The 20,624-nt window shown below is 45.7% G+C and overlaps 1 protein-coding gene across 3 annotated transcripts in view; it reads right to left on the bottom strand.

Moving 5' to 3' along the window:
* The window catches only part of ASAP1 (ArfGAP with SH3 domain, ankyrin repeat and PH domain 1), a 318,997-nt gene that overhangs the window by 279,548 nt on the left and 18,825 nt on the right, over positions 1-20,624 (bottom strand). The window lies entirely within an intron of this gene.

Here is a 20,624-nt window from a genome sequence, read left to right as displayed (position 1 = left end):
CGTGACCAGCTCGCCCGAGTAACCGCTCCGGGGGCGGGCCGTGGACCCCGGCCTGCGCTGCCCCGCCCGGCCCCGCCCCCGGCCGGCGCCCCCGCGCCGACGCCCGGGCCCCGTTCCGACGCCCGCTCCCGGGTGGGGGCCGCGCGGGGCAGCGGAAGCCCGCGTCCACGGGCAGCCCCCGGAGCGGTTACTCCGGCGAGCTCGTTACGCGAGCGTTTCGCAAGAAGGGGGACCAAAAAAAGTTGTGCGCGTTCTTTTTTAGCCCCGTGTGGGTGCAGGAAGCGAGGCCCGGAGAGCCGCCTCCTGCTGCGAGAGCCGCGAGCCCGGCGACAGGGGCACGGGGCGGCCCGCGCGGCCGCAGCGAGGAGCCGGCCCGGCGCCCGGGCTTGCAGCTGCCCGCTCGCCGGCTCCGGCCCTCACTCCCTTTCAGGGCGCTCACCGCCTTTGGAAGGCTAGTTTTGTGCAGTTTGCTTAAGTCGCTAAAATGCTAAGTGAAGACACGTGAAGGGTTCTTTCTTTTTTATAATTTTCTAATCTTTCATTTGCATTTTTTTTTTTTAAATCTGAAGGCCAGACGAGGGTCAGGGGTGTAAAAGGTATTTCCCGAGGTGCAAATGGTGTACAACGCCAAGCAGATGCCAAATTTCAGCGGAAAAATTACCAACAGATTGCTCATTCCTCGGCCCTGGCAGATGGCTATTTTGCTCAATCCACGTAATCCAGAGAATCCATTTAATTTCTCACCATTGATTGTGGTTGTTTCGAAAAAAAGAAAAGCTAGGCCCTTAGGAAGCGCCTCAGGATTGGCTCCTGTAATTGGAGCCAATGGGAGCCGCCTGGTAAACTCAGCTCCCAAATGCTCCCCCCCCCACCCCCGCCGCCCCCGGCAGAAGGCTGGCCCCGGGGCCTCTCCTGGGATTGAGTTCCTGCCATCTTGTACGGTTCTGCAAACTACAACGGGGTGCCTCAAGGCAGGGAGGGACCTTGTGGACCTGTCTTAGCATTGGGTCTGGGGGGGATTGTCGAATGCAAACGCATCTCCTCGCTCACCGTCAATAACTATTTACTAAGGCCCTACTATGTGCCCTGGAGATTCCGCAATGACAATGAGCTGCTCTCCTGACCTTACCTTCTAGTAGAGAAACAGACAAGCAATACTTATGTAGTATAAAGTGGAGCACATACAGAGTAACAAAGTGATGCAGGTGCTGTGGTATAAGGAGTGTTCAGAGAAGGCCTCTCTGACAAGGTGACATCTTGAGCAGAAAAGAGAATGAGGGGCTGCCTCGTGCTGTTGGCTCTGCGATCTTGGCCTTCAGTTGCCTCCCAAGAAGGGGAAAGATGAGGGCACCAACCCCATGAGGCTGTTAAATGATAACGGATGAGAAAGTGCTTTGTGCACAGGAAAGCCACTGTGAGAGTTCCAGCTGTTTTGTCTGCCTGTGCTGGCTGTCCTGAACCTGCACTGTGCCTTCAGAGAACTGTTCATTTCTGTTAGGAAGGCAAAGCCTTTCAGCTAATGAAAGGAAGGCCTTGGTAAGGCAGCACACACCAATAAAGACTCTTCCCTGCCAGAGTGAGGTGTTGAGACATGAGTTCTGAGAGGCATTCTAAAAAATAAGTAAAGAAGCAAACAGGCACCCTCCTTCTCCTCATTCACACTTTAAAAGTTTGGTTTGGGACACACCAAGGCTGAGGTTCTGGGGAGACAGCCAAATGGCCACTGCAGGCCATTTAAGACCTGCACCCGGGGGCTTCCCTGCTGGTCCAGGGGTTAAGAATCCGCCTTCCAATGCAGGGGACACGGGTTCGATCCCTGGTCGGGGAAGGGACCACGTAGGCAACTAAGCCTGCGCTCGGCAATTACTGAGCCCAGGTGCCCTGGAGCCCATGCGCCACAACTAGAGAGAAGCCCCCACACCACAGCAAAGAGCCCGCGCGCCGCAACTAAGACCCGACGCAGCCAAAAATAATAAGTAAATATTTTTAAAAAAAGAAAAGACCTGCACCTGGAGGTCACTTGCTCATGTGCTGTTGTTGACAGACTGGCGTATGAGCCACCAGAAGAAAATCCTACCTCTTTTTCCATATACTAACTGGGCCATCCTGCATCTAGAAGGTTCTGTGACTGGAGCAAATATGGCCGCTACTAGCTTGGGCTAATCAAGCTCTCTGAGCCTCCGTAACCGCGTGCTACCCCATGCAGCAGTTGAGAGCCCAACACCCAGCACTTAGACTTCCATCCATTCCAGGAAGGCCTTCCTCTAGGCTGGAAATCAATTAAGACTTTGATTTCGCATTATTTCTACTCTTCCCTCTATTCCAAGTTGTCATCGAATGCCTGTCACCTCCGCTGGGCTGGTAGCTGCTTCCATCCCATAGGTATGGCTTAGAGTAAACACTCGATAAATATGAGCCATTACGAAAAGCCTAGAGTCGGTGAATAACTGCCTCAACTCCAGGAGGCCTGGATTCCAGAGCTTTCTCTCCTAATAACTGATGCTGTCACCTTGGGCCTTGGTGCCGTCACTTGTAAAATAAAGGGGTGGGTGTGTCAAAATGACCACACAGATCCCTCCCAGCTGGAGCTGAGTCTGTGCATCCCCTCAGCTCTACAGACGTAAAGAATAAAGATTGTTAGGACAAGCTAAGCTAACTGCGATGGTCAACAGCGGGGATTTCTTTCTTGACGGAACTCACCAGAGTCCAAACTGCTGCCACCAATTGTTGTTTCAGTTTCATTTGAAGATTATGTTATGTATCTGCTCCTCCTCCGGCCACGAAAGGAGTATGTGGACAATGAGATATTGTGCCCGGGTAAATATATACCTCCTTAGACTGGGCTGCAATTAGAATTTCAAAGGTTCACACCTCCACCCACCATTTCTAGGGTTCATGGGCCATAATCCTTATTTATTTACTTACTTATTAATTTTTTTAGCGGTACGCGGGCCTCTCACTGTTGTGGCCTCTCCTGTTGCGGAGCACAGGCTCTGGACGCGCAGGCTCAGCGGCCATGGCTCACGGGCCCAGCAGCTCCGCGGCATGTGGGATCTTCCCGGACCGGGGCACGAACCCGTGTCCCCTGCATTGGCAGGCGGACTCTCAACCACTGCGCCACCAGGGAAGCCCGGCCATAATCCTTTTTAAATTTGAAACCATGCCCCAAAAACCATTCCTGGCTATCTTTTGCGAACAGAATCTGATGCGGGCAAAACTTAAATGCTGGATTCCTTTGTGCAGAGCTGCTCAGAAATACACAGCATCCCTTCCGGAGCCAGGAAAAATACACACACATACTCGTACACACGTGTACGCGTACTTGTGCGCACCCGGCTCTGGCTAAAGCACGCTTCCCCTTTGTTGTCATCATCATCTCCATCAGACACCCTTCGGCACCCTTGGACTCATCATGCCTGTTTACTCTGAGCACTGCTGACCAAGGTGAGAATGGTCCTTACAGAATACTTTTCTTCTCCTTGAAAAGCGGCGGTAAGAATAGTGATGGTTTATTTCCCTGGTCAGCAATGGCACTACTGACCCCACAGTCATCAGGGATTGTCTGAGTTAGGTTCCCAGTTGCAGGCTCCACTCATCCATCTGCCTAAGGACCAAGGAGGTGCCTTTACAAGATAGCTGACAATGCACCGGGGGGTGGGGGGGGTGGCAGAGTGGGGAGGGGGTGTGAAGTGCTCTCTGGGCATGAGAAACCAAGAGGAGCTACCGGTGCTCTGATCCACGGTGCTAGGCAGCGGCCCAAGCTGATGGGATGGAATTACAGCATTCCTCCAAGGCTCCCAGTGCCTTCATGGGACAGGGACAACGGGTGGTGTGGGGAGAGAATACGCTTTGTGTTAACTGGGACCTGGGTTTGAATCTCTACTCTGTCACTTATTAGCCTTGTTTTCTCATCTGCAAAATTAGTGTAATAATAAAACTACTACACTACAGGTTGTGTTAACGTGAAATAAAGTGAGAAGATATGGATAAAGCAGTTTGAATAATCAGCCAATGTTAGTTCCCTTTGAACTCCCTTTTTATGTGAAGTATGACTATAAATACATCTTTTTTCATTCCAAGACTCAGATATCTCCCTAAATTAGTCACCTGGAGGAGGAAAGGAGAGGGCCAAGGGGAGACTGCATAGTAATTCCCAAAGTCTGGGATCTCAGATTTGGGAACCGTCTTTAGAGACCTTGCTTATTCTTTTAAGTATCCCTTGTGAGGTCAGATCCATGAGTGATGGATTTTGGAAGTAAATAAACAGTATCTAGAATCAAATAGGATGAATACTAATCAGGATCAGAACTGAATGGAGGCCATAAAATTAAAGCCTTATTTTCATGGAACACAGTTCCTGTAAAGAAGGATATTCTGATCAAGGCAACTTCTAGAGGACAGAACAGGGCATTTGTTTCATAATAGCATGAGTTATAGGCTGATTCTCAAGAGGAAGACTTGGCCTCACATCTCTACCAGATAGCAGCTATTAGACTTCGTTAAAGTAATTCATGTCTCTGAGTCTCGGTTTTCACATCTGCAAAATGGGGGCAATGTTAGTAACTATCTCTTAGTGCTCTCAGGAGTCTATGAGCTAAAGCCCATAAAGTGCTTAACAGGGTCTGAGACATCGTAAGTGGACAATACTTTTCAGGTATTATGGGAATATTGAAAGCCTTATCTAGAGATAAAAATTCTGATATTCCTCACCCCCCCAAAAAAAATTTTACTGAGAACTGCAATACACCTGATGTTTTGCTAAGTACAGATAGCATTTTGGACACACATATCCTTCTTTAAACTTCATGCCAACTTTGTGAGGTAAGCGTGATTATCCTAAACTTACCGGGGAGAAACCCAAGGATACTGAGGTGTAGAATAGTATTGGGTTGGCCAAAAAATGTGTTCGGGTTCTTCCATAAGATGTTACGATCGAACATTTTGGCCAACCCCGTACTTTCTGAGCTCCCATCCTGGGCCAGGCACTGCCCTCGTTGTTATACAGGCAGTGTCTGAATTCATCCACGTAACAGTCGTGACGTGGGAGCATTACAATAATGGAAACCAAGACACAAGGTGATCTCACCGCAAGTTAATGTCCCAGAGCCCAGCAGACGAAATCCAGGGCTTCTTCTACTGCCTGCAAAAATCAGGCTCTCGATGATACCTCTCATAGTGCTACTTCGTTAGATGTCTTTCCCAACTGAGACAACCAAAGAAAGTACTGTTACTTCCTTATTTCACCTGATACCTTAGTAATTTGTTTTCTATCATCTTAACAAAGTGCGGGAAGAAAGGAAAGCACTGCGGGGGGCAGGAAGAGGGAGGGATGCGTTGGATTCCACGTGTTTTACTGTCAGGCTCACGTTGCCATATTCGACCTACACTGCAGACTGCTTCGCTCATGTGCCTTATATGAGTGCATCCCAAGTACGCTTATACTATTTCATGTAATAAAAAAAAGAGCCTATTCTAGTCTCCAATATACTTTATTTAAATATTCCAAGTAAAACCACTGGAGTGTTCTCAGTAAGTAAAGAGGAGAATATGGTTTGTTTGGAGACAAAAAACTAACTCTCTGTTCCCTGACTGTTCCTTCTGAGGGAGATAAGGAAGAAAAGTCAGGCAGAGTGTCGGGGACCCAGAAGACTCAGAATCCTGGTGTAAATATCAACTGAAAGAACTCAGGAATATATTTCTGCTCTATCCTGTAAGAAAATAATATCAACTAACAATTGTTGTGCTTCCTATATGCCCTGCACGATTCTGCACCGCAGCAGGCCTGCCCTCACTTCACACTCACAGCAACCACGTAAAGTGGGAGCTGGTATTATCCCCATTTTATACCTGGGGGAAACCTGGAGCTTAGAGGTCACCTTGGCAAGTGGTGGAGCCAGACTGACTGGTCCGATTTCACAGCCATGTGATCAGCCTCCGGACAATGGGTCCACAGCTCTAGGATGACTTTCTGTTGGAGCCGATGTGTTCTCTCTTTTCCTATTGGGGAACTCATTACAAGCCCAACTCAGATGCAGGCTTGGCTGGTCTGGAGAGCACTCCTATTGCCCCATTCCTCCAGTTGGGATTAATCTTACAGGGCTGTTTGCAATGTAGCCTCTCTTACTTTGTGTGAAGGTTACTGCATCACTGGGAGGGACTTCAGACTCCCTACACATGGAGAGATGAGAAACCCACCCACCCCACCCCACCCCACCCCCGCCCGCCCAGAGACAAATAACTCTGTAAGTGGTGGGGCTTGGCTCAGAACTCCACCTTCCTACTGAGTTTCCAGCACTACAGAATTCCCGGACTGTCAATCCTTGAGGGCACAGGGAGACTAAATTGTATCCTTATCTGTATCACCTACATCTCTGCAGAACTAAGGGAGGGACAAGAGATTGCTAGGGCCCCAGGCTTGGCATTTTACAAGCACCATCTCCTGAAATCTCCCCCAATAGCCTCGTGAGGGACCACCCTGTCTGTTGAGAACTCAGGGACGTGCCCAATCTCCTCAAGCACAACAGTTAATAAACAGAGAACTGCTATTCACAGCCTGTCTGAAACCAAACCCTGCAGGCTTTTCCTTCCCCACGGAAGGCACTGCCTAGTACAGGTTCCCTGTGGATACCCAATAAATGTGTTTTGGATTAAGCCAGCTCTCTTTTATGAGCTACATCTTTTCTAATATAAGTAAAACAACGTCCAGTGAAGAAAAATTGTGGTGTTATACGGGATTCTGAAAAATAAGAAACACTTAGAGAACATCCAGGTTTCTTTTCTTTTTTCTTTTTTTTGATGAATTTGTCTTAGTTTCAGTTTAGTGGCTCACACTTACTCAGGCCCAAGTCTGTGCAGCTCAGGACTGAGAACATGCCTCTTTTATGACCCTTTTCCATGGCACCATTTTCCAAGGCACTATTTTCCAAATATTTATATTTCTCCAACTAGACTGTGAGGTCATTGAGACCAGGGGGTTTTCCATTTGCTGTTACAGTCCCAGAGCCCCTGGTGCTTAAGAGATACTTATTGAACAGATGGAGGGAAAAATGAATGAATGAATAAGCATTTACATTGGGGGAGGGGTGTAAGAGAAATTGGGAGAGGAGAACTAGAAAGAGGAATTCTGGTTCTTAGAGTCTCTTCAATCATCTGACATCATCATAAACTGTTAACAGAGTTGGAAAGAATTTCAGGAATAATATGGTTACCAACCCTTTCACTTTTCCGACAAGGAAGCAGATTCTCCAGTGGTTAAATGACTTGCCCAGCATTCCCTGGCCAAATTGTGGGAAATCAGGGCCAGACCCCAGGTGTGCTGGTTCCCAAGTGTTGCCCCACTCCTCCACCCTAACCAGTTACATTTCAAGGAAGGGATTAAAGACCTTGCTGTAAGAAAAGTATCTGAAACTCCCATTTAAGAACGAATTATGTTGGTCTTTGCATCACGGTATCAAGGAATGCCTGTAGACATTTGCTTACCATTTAAAACTGTAACTACAGGGCTTCCCTGGTGGCACAGTGGTTGAGAATCCGCCTGCCCACGCAGGGGACACGGGCTCGAGCCCTGGTCCGGGAAGATCCCACATATGCCGCGGAGCAACTAAGCCCGTGCACCACAACTGCTGAGCCTGCGCTCTAGAGCCCGCGAGCCACAACTACCGAGCCCTCGTGCTGCAACTACTGAAGCCCGCGCGCCTAGAGTCCATGCTGTGCAACAAGAGAAGCCACCGCAATGAGAAGCTCGCGCACCGCAACGAAGACCCAACGCAGCCAAAAGTAAATAATAAATAAAATAAATAAATTTATTAAAAAAAAAACTGTAACTACATAAAATTTGGCATAGGACCAGTTAACTGATTCCCCTAACTTTGAGCAAGGAGACTGCGAGTACAGCATGAGACCGGAGTCACACCCACCCCCGTTATCACTGTCTTGCCTCTTCCTCTTCTTTCCTGCTCTCCAAAAACCAGCTAAGCCAGGGAGCTTGAGGGCAATCAGTGTCAGTGGACCTTCTAAGTCCTCCCCACCCACCCTTTGCCCTTCCTTAAGAGCCCCTTTATAAAAGGTTAGAAGTCACAAGAAATAAGGAGAGAGATGTTTTGTAACCTGAACATTGGGAGTCAGTCGTGATGTTTTAGTAAACGACCCTCTCCTCCCCCAACCCAGGGCAGCCCTATAGCACAGAGCATAGATGAGATTTCTCCTTCTGCCACACCCACTTTACTCTCCCTTTCCTTGTTTGGACATTTTCAGAGATAAGACCACTGTCTCCCGAGTCCCTGAGGACATTCCCCAGTGGGCGCAGAGGTATTAGGTTGGAACCCATCAGTTCAGTTCCATTCACAGTTACTGAACAGCACTATAATCCTTCCAGAGGTTAAGAATGTGTGATCTGGATTCAGATTACCTGGGTTCAAATCCCAGCCCTGCCACTTAACAGGGATTGCTAACCTTAGCAGTTACCTAATGTCAGTTTCAAAGGAGGTCATCCTTTAAAAGGAGGATGGTGAGGCGATCTCTCTCTCTCCTAAGGTTGCTGTGAGGAATAAATGAGAAAATCCATGCAAGATGCTATAGCACAGTGCCGGTATATAGTAAATGATCAATAAATGTTAGCTACTAATACCATTATTTGTCTTCGAAACAGGTCCTATGCTAGACTCTTCAGGGGCCAAAAAGACACCTAAGATACAGCCCCTGTCCTCAGATGTAGACAGAGATACAAGTCTGCAGCACAACTGCCAAAATGCTCAAAGAATTCAGACAGAAAATAAATGTGTCTTTCAACTATGTGACCTATGAATGTGAAGTCCAAAAAAAAGGTCCTTTCATATATGATGACTCTCTCTCTGATTTACCCAAAGCGCGGTTGGACCTATTGTTATGAGTACTTTTCAAAGCTGCCTATCATCTGCAACATTACTCAAGAAGAAAAATTTGATAAATGACAGCTTTGTGACTTTAGCACTGAGAAGGAACACATGGCATGGCCAGGGAGGTCAGCTCCTTTTCCTCGGCCAAATCAGCTCACCTCCTTTGGCCTCATTTCCTAGGAGTCTGGGGCAGAAGCTCTCTGAGGTCCTAGGGCAATAATACCCTATAATTTGATGAATTCTTTTTTTATATCAGTGTTACAACCAACCCCAAACACCAGCTCTGCCTCAAGATCTACTTGTAAGCCAAGAACGGTCTGGAGGTCATTAGTTCTGGGCTGGGGGCCGCTGTTATAGGCACCCTGTATTATAGGAATCTATCACAGTACCCAGCTGTCGCTTTTCAAAAATATGATTTCACCTGCAATGTATCTGAACCCACATAACAATGAGCTGTATTATAATAGAATTTTCCTGTAATTATGTCAAATGTAGGGCATCGCTCTATTTGAAAAAAGAAAATTGCCCACCCACGGCAGAGTTTTCTTCCTAACATATGCTACTGGGTTAACATCTTTCTCAAATGTGAACATTCCAAATCACACTAGGGGCTCTCATTAAAAAAAACAAAAAACTCTACAATTGCTACTAAGCTTCTGCCAGAAGCGTTTAGCTTCTGTTCCCTGTTCTTTAATTTGTTTATTGCTCTTGAAAAATTAGTCTTTTTGCTGCGGTCTTAGAGGTTTAGAGGTATTATACAAACCCATTTATAAAACTGCTATGTTTAAGTGGAAAGCAGAGAACTCACTGTTGATTGGATGTGGAGATGATTATTTTCAATTATCTTTTGTTTTACTTTTGTGAATAAATTGACTTTTCCCCTACTATTTGGTTTTGGGAATTAACTTTCATTTACCCGCAACAAATTTCAGCATCTTGAACTTAGTAGTTCAAGACAGACCGTGTAGGACACTGATTACGTTTTCTGTCTGCCTTACAAATCCCCTTCTTTTAGGAATGACCCTCTCCTTAACTCCACATGATTCTCCAGAGACTGTCAATCATATATTGCAATGTTTCCAACCAAAGGGCTGGACCAAGCTGTCTAGAGTATCCCAGACTCCTGAAAGCAGCATCGATGGGTATTCCGACAGGCATTAAACTCAAGCAAGGTCAATCAGGGAGCTTTATGGGGGTCTGATATGGAAGCTAGGGTGAAGAGCAAAGTGTCTCTTCTCTAGGTCTAGCTCAAAGGACTTAGGAAGCCTTTAGTTGCTGATGACCACCTTTTCCACACATGAGAGAGCTTGCCTAAGAATGATGCTAACCAAAAGACAGCAAGAGACGGAGGGAGGGGGAGACAGGAAGAGTCCTGGCGACATCACTTGCATCAGTGGACTACAGAATCTCTCCCATGCCAGCTGCCAGTCCTGGACTTCCCAGGTATATGAGCAGCTATACTTCTTTTTTAGCGTAAGCTGGCCTGAGATGGGTTTCTACCAATAAAACAAAAAGAGCCCTGGCTAATCTTTTCCTGGGTTCCAGTGCCATCTTCACAGTTAGTAGATGTGTTACCCTGGACAAGTTATTCACTGCCTCAGAGCCTCAGCTTCCTCATCTGTAAAATGGGGACACTAATATCCACTTCAAAGGATTGTTAAAAAGAGCAAATTAGGTAATACACATAACAGAATGGGAGGAAATATTCGCAAATTATATATCTGATAAGAGTCTAGTATCCAAATATATAAACTTTTTTTGTTTTGTTTTGTTTTTATTTTTTGGGCTGCACTGGGTCCTCGTTGCTGTGCACAGGCTTTCTCTAGTTGTGGTGAACGGGAGCTACTCTTTGTTGCAGTGCGTGGGCTTCTCACTGCGGTGGCTTCTCTTGTTGCAGAAAACAGGCTCTAGGCGCACAGACTTCAGTAGTTGCAGCACGTGGGCTCAGCAGTTGTGGCTCGCGGGCTCTAGAGCGCAGGCTCAGTAGTTGCGGCGCACGGGCTTAGTTCCTCCGTGGCATGTGGGATCTTCCCAGAGCAGGACTCAAACCCGTGTCCCCTGCACTGGCAGGTGGATTCTTAACCACTGCGCCACCAGGGAAGTCCCATAAACTCTTAAAATTCAACAATGAGAATACAAATAACTAATTTTTAAATGGACAGAGGACTCAAATGGACATTTCTCCAAAAAAGATATAAAGCGGGAAAATAAGCACATGAAATGTGCTCAATATCATTAGTCATCAGGGAAATGCAAATCAACACCACGAGACACCACTTCACAGCCACTAGGTATGGCTATAATAAAAAAGTTGGAAGGTAACAAGAGTTGGAGAGGATGTGGAGAAATTGGAACCCTCATACATTGTTAGTTGGAATGTAAACTAGTGCAGCAGCTTTGGAAAACAATCAGGCTGTTCCTCAAAAGGTTAAGCATAGTGTTACCATATGACCCAGCAATTCCTCTCTTAGGTATATACACCCAGGAGAAATGAAAACACACATTCACGCAAAAACTTGTACACGAATGTTCACAGCAGCATTACTCATAATAGTCAAATAGTGGAAACAACCCAAATGTCCAACAGACAAATAGATAAACAAATTGTGGTGTATTCATGCAATGGAATGTTATTCAGCCACAAAAAAAGGAATAAAGTACTGATACATGCTACAACATGGGTTAAAATTGAAAACACATTATGCTAAGTGAAAGACACAAAAGGTCACAAATTATATGATTCCATTTACACAAAATGTCCAGAAAAGACAAATCCATAGAGACTGAAAGCTGACTAGCGGTTGACAGGGGCTGGGGGAAGGGAAGAAGGAGTGACCCTGTGGATATGGGATTTGAGGGAGTGGTGAAAATGTTTTGGAATTAGATCATGGTGATGGTTACACAACTTTGTGAATACACTAAAACTCACTGAAGTGGACACCTTAAAAGGGTAAATTTTGAGCTATGTGAATTATATCTCAATTTTAAAAATATTCACTATGCTGATGCAGGTAGAAGGCACAACCTACCCATTTATAATAACAACTATAATGGCCACCATTTAGTACCTATCAAGTACAAGGCAACTTATGCACATGGTTTTGTTTAAACCTTACAGCAACTCTACAAAGTAGGTATTACTCTCCTGGTGTTTTATGGGTAGGAAACTGAGGCTGAAAGAAGTGGTCCTGCACCTAGTAAGTGGAGGAACTAAGGTTCAAACACAAGACTGTCTGAATTCAAAGTTCAAGCCCTCTCCACTATACTACGCTCTTTGTACAATTAGTACCTTGCTGGATGTGTCAGGGACTACTGGTTACGTCCCCTCTATCCAGTCTCCCTTTCTTCAATAAGAGAGCCCCATTTGATTCAGGGCAGCAATGTATTCAGCCAAAAGACTCATCTTCCAGCCTCCACTATAAGATGGTATAGCTGTGTGCCTAAGTCTAGCCAGTGAGATGTAAGCTGAAGTACTATGTAGACCTTTGAGGAAATGTTTTGAAAGGAACTACTTCTGCTAAAGGAGGACCCCTGTTATCCCTCCCCTCTTCTTCCATCCTGCTGCTTGTAATGCGGATGTGATGGCTGACACTCCAGCAACCATTTTGGATCCTGAGATAATATGATAAGGATGGCTCAACCAGAGAGACAGAAACAGCTTGGGTGCCTGATAACCATGGAGGCACCATCTGTCTTTGGACTATCTCCAGACTTCTTTGGTCTGGGAGAAAGAGGGGAAAAAACCCTAATTGCTAATTTTATTGGGATTTTTCTTTATATGCAGTTGAAATATAATCCTAGTTTATACACTGGACCTATGGACATACTTAACTAACTAAGAATGTATAAAAACAGCTAATCTCTGAAGTGGTCAAATTCTAAGGATTCTACCAGAGTCATTTTGTCCTCTGTGTTTTAGACTCTATATTCAGAGGCTTAGAGGTTCCACTGAATTATTCTGGAGACAGTCACCAAGGCCTATTTTGCAGAGTTATAGAATCAGTGAAGAGACTGGTTTCAATTTTCAATTTACAGGCATTACATATTATAAGAACTTAAATTTCATCTCAGGAATTGCTTCATAAATACAGCCACAGAAGAGCCATTAGGCTTCCACAGATTGGATTTCTGAAGAAGCAAATTTATTTACACAACCTTTGCACAATTTGGTTAAGAGAGAAGAGACAGAACAGATTCTAAACAGGAAATAAGATGATAAAGATCAAAGACTTCTCTGTTTTAAAATCAATGCTCTGCCCAGTCTTTCCAGAGCAATCATTTAAAATTCCAGAATTATTTTTCCTGCCAGAAAGACAAATGGTAGTGGTCTTTCCACACTTGACAAAGAATTGCAGTTTCGTTGTTTGTTTACAAGACATAGATGTGATACTTACTAGTGGATTATATTATTTATAACGCAACAGCAGGCTGGTACAGTATTTTGGGGTCAAGAATGGGTTTTCTTTGATTATCCTTCCTTCTTATTAGGGTTCTTAAGAATTCAAGCCACAATGACATAAGTGAGGATAAAACATTTGGAGGAAGGAAAGATTTTTCCACACTTTTTTTTTCTGTAGCTTAATATATCTGATATTCTACACACTATGGAAGGCTAGAGCTGGTAACCCAAATACTCTTTATGAGGATAAAGGGTTTTAATTTTATTTTGTTATCTTGTGTTATAGGCTATGTGTCTGTGTATGTGTGCAAGTAAGTGAGAAGAGAGAGAATTCAGATTAATTTAGATTAATTCAGATTAAAATTTATTACTATCCTTCCTCCAGATGTGGGTGGAATTTTTACCCTACTTTTTCCTTTTCTAAGAGTATACATGTGGGACTTCCCTGGTGTCACAGTGGTTAAGAATCCGCCTTGCCAATGCAGGGGACACGGGTTGGAGCCTGGGTCCTGGAAGATGCCACATGTCGCAGAGCAGCTAAGCCTGTGCGTCACAACTACTGAGCCCACGTGCCACAACGACTGAAGCCCGTGCACCTAGAGCCCGTGCTCCGCGACAAGAGAAGCCACCGCAATGAGAAGCCCACGCACCGCAACGAAGAGTAGCCCCCGCTCGCCGCAACTAGAGAAAGTGCGCATGCAGCAACGAAGACCCAACACAGCCAAAAATAAATAAAATAAAATAAATAATAATTTTTTTTAAAAAAGAGTATACATGTGGGAATTCCCTGGAGGTCCAGTGGTTAGGGCTCCGCGATTCCACTGCCAGGGTCCCAGGTTCCGATCCCTGGTGGGGTAAGATACTGTAAGACATGGGGCGCAGCCAAAAAAAAAAAAAAAAGAGTACACACGTATGCATGTGGACACACACACACCATCTCATCTCTTCTAGAACCTAGGAATCAGGAAGTAAAGCACACAGATCCCCAGGGAGCCAAATTCATTTCTACGAAGTCCATGCATCAGAATTCACGCATTTAATCACAGGAGCCCCCTCAGCTGTCTCTTCGACCTTGTTTCTCTTACTTTACACTCAGTTCTAACAGGTTTGGTGAGCCGGTTTTTAAGCCCTCAGCAATCTGAAGGGAGCAGTTATGCCAGAAACAGTGTGAAGGGGCTACTTCTTTCCAAAGAAGAAAAAAAAAAAAAAAAAACACCAACAAAAAACTGCAGAAATTTGCTAACGCACATCCCCCGCAAGAAAGAAATTCCAAATACCTGTGTCTGCTAGTGAGGGCAAACCATTCTGCTCAACTGACTCCAGTCTCAATATGAAGCGATATGTAAAATGATGGACCTTTGTTTGAGACATGATGCTATAGTCTAGGCACCATGCCAGGTGCAGGTCTTTTGGAAGGGTTTTCAATCAGTAAAATAACATAAAACAGAAGAGAGAGAATTCTCTCTTGTGTGTAAAAATAACGTAAAACAGAAAGTATTGGTGCCCAAAGATGCCAACTTCTCAAGAAAAGCAGCATGGCCAACCTGAACACAGACTAGCATTCAAAAGACCTGGGATTGGGGAGCTCCCTGATGGTCCAGCGGTTAAGACTCCGCACTCCCAGTGCAGGGGGCCCAGGTTCAATCCCTGGGAACTAGATCCCACATGCCACAACTAAAGATCCCACATGCCACAACTAAAGATCCCACGTGCCGCAACTAAAGATCCCACGTGCCACAAGTAAGAGCTGGTACAGCCAAATAAATAAATATATATTTTTTAAAACCCAAACAGGGCTTCCCTGGTGGCGCAGTGGTTGGGAGTCTGCCTGCCGATACAGGGGACACGGATTCGTGCCCCGGTCCGGGAAGATCCCACATGCCGCGGAGCGGCTAGGCCCGTGAGCCATGGCTGCTGAGCCTGCGCGTCCGGAGCCTGTGCTCCGCAACGGGAGAGGCCACAACAGTGAGAGGCCCGCGTACCAAAGAAAACAAACAAACAAACAAACAAAAGACCTGGGATCAAATCCTGACACTACTATACACAAGCTGTATGAACATTAGCCAAAAGACTCAAATTTCCTCATCTCTGCAGTTGGCTAAAGACAGCAATATCCGAGGTTGTTGTGAATTTAAATAAGCTAATATATGCGAGAAGACATCAGTGTTCCATAAATGTTCATTCAATCCAAAGAACTGAAATGCGAATCTTCCTTGTTTTCCATGAAACTATTTTTATAATTATTATTTGCTCTGATGATGTCAATTAAAATCAAAGAATAATATGAGCCAGCAATTCCACTCCTAGGTATAAACCCAACAGAAATGCATACATATGTTCACCAAAAGACAAATATAATAATGTTCACAGAAGAACTTCATGTATAATAATATATGTATAAAAGCTCAGGGAGAAATCTGCAGTCTCAAACCTACAGGTCCTGTGGTATACACAGCTATACCACCACACTTAGTCTTGCTATTCCAGCATATCTGCGTCCTGAATTTTACGCATTTTATGCATATATCTTTCCACTGGGTCATCTATTCTATCATGTAATTTGCCCTATTCTCTGAGGAATACAGTGGAGTATAAACACATACAAAAATACTCATTTACACACACACAAGGAAGATTTGGCCCAGGCCATCTTTCACATTCTTTGATTCTAAAAAGGGACCAACTCTTCTAGCCAGAAAATGGTCCCACATTCAGGAACCCTATGGTACCTCTGTCCCTTGAGACAACCTTTGCCAAGGTTGATCCCAACACATATATATTCGTGAACAGAGGCGGACTAATATAAACCAATCTTAAGTGGGGAGAAGCTAAGCAAATTAAAGCAGGATGGAAATTAATATGGTTATTAGCACTTACAATGTAGCAGGCAAGGGACTTTCAAAATATTTGTTGCTTTCAAATATTTCTCATTTCATCCTCAACACAACCCTGGAGAGACAGCATAACTGCAGGGAGGATAATAAACCTTCCTCCCACCCGGCAGCTCCGAAGTGCTTGCATCTGCACTTGACTCCACTTCTTCTGGCTCCAGGTCCACTTCTCTTTCGACCACACCACAGCTGAAGGCCTCCAGAGAGACGAGACATCGATCCACCATGGATCTGGGATGGATCTGATCTGGGCAGTAGTTTATGTTCTAGTGTTTAAACCTTGGATTGTCCTATTACCAACCTCGAGACTGCAAAGGTCTGAAATCATGTTCCCACGTAATGCAGTCTCCTCCTCAGAATGCAAAGGGCATTAAGTTAGGGTCAAGCTTCTGGTCTATATTATTTCAGCATAATTGCTTTTTAACAAGCATATATACCTGTTGACTTCAATAAATTGCAGGTTTTGTCCCACTCAAAGAATTGGCTTCATCACTACCTGGTTCCTGCTGGGGAAGCAGCACAGACGTGAAAGGCACCCTGACCCGAGTTTGAATCCTACCCTGGGCCGTGGGGTCTGGCTTCTATGGGAGGAACCCAACTCCCCAGCCCTGGAAAATGGCAGGAGCCGAATGCATCTTGGCTTCTTTTCATTCAAAGAGGAGGACAGCAGAGCTACAGTGATTTATCCCTTAAAGACAGTGGCATAGCTGTTCACAGAGCCCCCGTCTGTACAGCACCTGGGACTACCTTCAAGGCAAAACGCAGAAGAGGCTTCCACTATAAAGAATCATCCAAAGCCCCTCTTCAAGCAAAGTCAGCTTTGGGATCCTAGCCTCACTGGTCGGCTGCCTCCCGGACTTGCATCTTTACTGCCCCTGTTTCCTAACTGCTCCAAATTGCTGGTCTCAGCCACAGACCTTCCCTGGTGGGCACTAAGGGATCGACAGGTGGGAAGGACCTAGGGATGCGTTACAGTTATTGATTAGTGTTTAGTCTCAGGCTCTCAACCCTTGGATTCTATGGTCCTCAGGCTATACTGTACCTTTCCTTGTCAATATGCTGTTGCTCACTGTAGTTAGGACCATGGACAGGGAGGCCCTGGAGAACTGGCTGGGAAGAAAGGCCCCAGTAGGTGCTGGCTATGGCTGGAGGTGGGAATGGGGTAGCAGAGGAGGAAGAAGACAAGCAATGCAAGCAAAAAAAGAAAGAAAAGGGAGGGAGAGAGAAAGAAAGAAATGAGGTCTCCTCCCTCTGGTCTCACTAGAGAAGATTCTGAAAGGTGTAACAGAAAGAGCAGGCAAGTGGAGTTCTACCAGCCAAAAAGAGAGAGAGAAGGAAGGGAATGGCCATTACTGTCCACCTACCATTCCTAGAGCTTTGCCTCTGTTATATCTCCTTTAATTCTTACACGACCCTGTGAGGTAAGATGATCCCCATTTCACAGATGAGGAAACTGAGGCACAGAGAAGTTAGTTAAATACGTGGCCCACGTCCTAACAAACAGGTCTGTGTATCTCAAAGCCAGTGCCGCTTTTTAACATCGGCTGCCTACAGCTTCACCCCTGCAGATGTAGCTGAGAAACAAATAAACAAAAAGGGAAGATAGAAAGTTCCACTTCATCTGTTGTTCTTGGAGGGGGGAGATAATCTACCCCCATCCCTACCTCTTCAGAGACACACACACATTGCCACACCACACACAAATTGGAAAAAACAACAAAAAAAGAATTATAACCAATTTGGAATTATATTTTTGCTTTTGAGTCCTTTAACCCAGCAAATACGGGTTCCCAAATGCACATCCTACAGTAATTCAGGTTGTTTCTCTCTGTCTCTCTGGCTGGGTGCTCTTCTTCAGATAATTTCAACTGGGAAGCACAGAGAGGGCCTCCCAACCACAAGGCATGGAAACATGGCCACAGCCTGGGCTGGTCACTCTGCCCTGGGTGCTAGCACCTCCCATGGGGCCAAGCCTGACCTTGGTGGACTCCACATTGGGGCTGCTTTTTCTTCCCTCATCTCAGGAATTCAGGCAAAGGCTGACAGACGAGGCCCAATTATCCCAGTAACCGTGGCTGCCTGAAGGCAGTGTGAGATTAACGTGGCATTTACTTGCCTCTGTTTTCCACCTTCACATCCAAGTTCAAATGGGGCAAGAGGTATGAAAAGTTTTCTGAGAAGCACTGAAAAGAATCAAGTCAGGATGCAAATCAAAACTACAATGAGGTGTCACCTCACACTGATCAGGATGGCCATCATCTAAAAGTCTACGGATAATAAATGCTGGAGAGGGTGTGGAGAAAAGAAAACCCTCCCACACTGTTGATGGGAATGTAAATTGGTGCTGTCACTATGGAGAAGAGCATGGAAGTTCCTCAAAAACCTAAAAATGGAACTACCATATGATCCAGCAATCCCACTCCTGGGCATATATCCGGAAAAGACAAAAATTCTAATTCAAAAAGATACATGCTCCCCAGTGTTCATCGCAGCTCTATTTACAACAGCCAAGACATGGAAGCAACCTATGTCCATCGACAGATGAATGGATAAAGAAAACGCAGTGTGTATATATATAAAATATTCCACCATATATATATATAAATATACATAATAGAACATTACTCAGCCATAAAAAAAGAATGAAACACTGCTACTTGGAGCAACATGGATGGACCTGGAGATGATCACAGTAAGTGAAGTAAGTCAGACAGAGACAGACAAATATCATACGATATCACTTATATGTAGAATCTAAAATACGATACAAATGAACTTATTTACAAAACAGAAACAGGCTCAGAGACATAGAAAACAAACTCTTGGTTACCAAAGAGGAAAAGGGGTGGGGGAGGGATAAATTAGGAGTACAGGATTAACAGATCCACACCGCTATATATAAAATAAACAACAAGGATTTACTGTGTAGCACAGGAAACTATATTCAGTATCTTGTAATAACTTATAATGAAAAAAATCATATATATATATATATATATATATATATGAATCACTTTGCTGTACACCTGAAACTAACACAATAGTGTAAATCAACTATACTTCAATTAAAAAAAGAACTTAAGGGCTTCCCTGGTGGCGCAGTGGTTGAGAGTCTGCCTGCCGATTGAGGGGACACGGGTTCATGCCCCGTTCCGGGAAGTTCCCGCATGCCGCGGAGCGGCTGGACCCGTGAGCCATGGCCCCTGGGCCTGCGCGTCCGGAGCCTGTGCTCCGCAACGGGAGAGGCCACAGCAGTGAGAGGCCCGCGTACCGGAAAAAAAAAAAAAGAATCAGATGTTTCAGTATTGGAAGGACTTGACCATCCTCTTCCCCACCGCAAACTTCAAAGATGACACAGACAGACAGACACACAAATACACCCTCAGAATCTTGAGTCCACACGTGATTGACAAGCAGACACTGCGGAAGCAGCCTTTTTACTAAAGACTGGTCACTCATTATTCATTCATTGGACACACACGTGGAGCACCTCCAGCCTGCTGGCTTCGACGTGAGACCCCACAGGTTTAAGTAGGAGCCAGGCAGGGCAGAGCCCTCAAGAAGCCTACAGTTAATCCGGAGATGCAGGTGGCCCACCAGGCCCACTCAATGCCCTTCCTGTCCTGCGCCGGACCCCAGGGGCCTGATCTGTTCTGAACACATCTCAAAGCTCCTTGGCCCTCCGGCTTCCAGCTGGGTTCGGCCAATGGGATGGAGGCCAGTGGGATGGAGGAGGCAGGTGCTCCCCTCCGCTCCAGGCTCCGGCCCTTCCGGCTGCTGTCTTAATGAGGGCCCTCTGTGCACAGCCTCTCCGGCTCTGCTTCCCAGAGACACCCCCTCCCTCGCCCCTTCAGACCTTCAGCGGAGCCTGGAGGGCCCCGCCATCCCTTGCGGTTTCCCTACCCCTCGCCCACACTTCTCAAATGAGTCTTTTATTAAACTCTGCTCGAATTATCCTATTTTGAGTGCTCCATCTGCTTCCTGCTGGGACCCGGACTGATCCAGGGAGGCAGAGTAAACAGATAACTGCAGAACAAGAAAAGACAATATTGTCTTCCAGGGAAGTACAAGAGCTCTGGGGTCTGATGGGTTGTGCATTCTGGTTCCACCACTGTCTCTGTTAATCTCTCTAATCCTCAGTTTCCACCTCTGAAAAATGGGGTTAATACTAGTGCCTACCTACTATAGGGCAGAAGTGAGGATTAAACGAGACAGTACAAGTATGGTGATTAGTTCATTGTCTGGCTCTTCATCAGCGCTGACAGACACTAGCAGGGACTCTTAGTTAACTGTACAGTCCCTTCAACATAAGTGCCCAATATGTATCTGCTGAATGGCCGAAGTTCTAGGATAAATAGATACGGGGGATATAGAGAAGCAACAGGGCAATCAATGGTAAGGAGGGAATCTGGAAGGACTGCCTGGAGGAGGTGATGCCGAGCTGCCTCCCAAAGGAGAAGT

Source organism: Monodon monoceros, unplaced genomic scaffold (assembly GCF_005190385.1).
Source record: "Monodon monoceros isolate NGI ecotype Baffin Bay Population unplaced genomic scaffold, NGI_Narwhal_1 Super_Scaffold_14, whole genome shotgun sequence".
NCBI lineage: Eukaryota > Metazoa > Chordata > Mammalia > Artiodactyla > Monodontidae > Monodon > Monodon monoceros.
The sequence above is the reverse complement of the archived record's forward strand: the minus strand, read 5'-3'. Positions and strand labels throughout refer to the sequence as shown.